Consider the following 1,364-nt stretch of genomic DNA (forward strand, 5'->3'; position numbering starts at 1 on the left):
TCTTCTCTTTTGAACATCGAACCCTAACAATATGGCCATAGGCAATCCTAAGCCGGTTTCATGTCAAACCAATTTTGTTGCAGTTGTTGGACATGCTTAAGAACAAAAATCCCATCTCTTTTACCCGCCTCTTGTTTGTTGTCCTAACTCTGCCCTCCACTTTGACACACATCTTCTCCCATGCTACGGTTTTCTCCACGATTACTTCTTCGTATATTCAATTACAAATTTCCTCGATTGATCTTGATTCTTCCTCTCACGCCACGAACCCATTTTATCTCTTTTCCATGTTTGCCGGTGACTTCCATGATAGCCAGGCAATAGCTTCAAGCAAGGTAATACACGATGTGCCATCAGACTCCGGCTGTTGTTGGTAGTGAGATCACATATTTTGGATGCTACTCATGTAGCGGTTCATCTCATGGTGACACTCCTTCCCCGCGTCATTCCTTCTGCTTTGCGGAGGATCCTTAAGCATTATTCTTTTGAAGGTATCTTCTTTCTGAGTTCACTTCCTCCCATGCATTGGACTGGTTCAAGGAATGCTTCTAAACCGATTTGGAGCAACATAGATGGTCTCTCTTGTACTATAAGGAAAAATAAAACACTGTGAATGGTTAACCCTAATGAAGAAGATGCAAAAGAACCACCAAAAATGTGGCAGCTCAAACATTTCCCAATTTACTAATAATAGTCCTTCCTTTCTAAAAAAAGTCGTTCCAGCAGGTTATTCTATGAATTGTTCTTGTAGGAGTGTTTTGTTCCAGCAAGTTATTGTCACATCATCTCTTGTTTGCTAGAACTAGAGCAATTAGAATATCATATTGAATCATATAGCAAGCTAAACTTATACTCCCTCCGTCCAGAATTACTTGTCATAGAAATAGTGTACCTAGATGATTTTAAATCTAGATACATCCATTTTTATCCATTTGACGGAGGTAGTATTTAGATGTGGAGGTAGCTCATCCAATTGAACTGGTGTTGTTTGTGTCAATTGAAATTTTTGGCTTTATTTCTTGACAACAAATACCAAAATTATGTGTTGAATACGTACAACTAAACCTGATCATGGACAGACCTGCCACAGCCCAGCCTGAAAAAAACTAGGCTGGGCCAGGCCGGGTTGGGCTTCATTTTATAGCCCAAAAGATCACTCTGGTTGGGCTTCGGGGTGGACTTGCACGTGCATAGACCAACAAACAGCATTCAGTCCGGGCTCAGGCTTGAGAAAAGTGCTATTTTAGGCCTCGAACTCGGGCTTATAGTTTCAGGATCGGGCTTTTGCAAGCTCGACCTGAAACCCAGCCCGACCCGACATATGATCTTTACTAGAACCTTAGATCATGCTGTATCACCCCCCC

This window comes from Triticum dicoccoides, chromosome 5A, assembly GCF_002162155.2.
Source record: "Triticum dicoccoides isolate Atlit2015 ecotype Zavitan chromosome 5A, WEW_v2.0, whole genome shotgun sequence".
NCBI classification, from domain to species: domain Eukaryota; kingdom Viridiplantae; phylum Streptophyta; class Magnoliopsida; order Poales; family Poaceae; genus Triticum; species Triticum dicoccoides.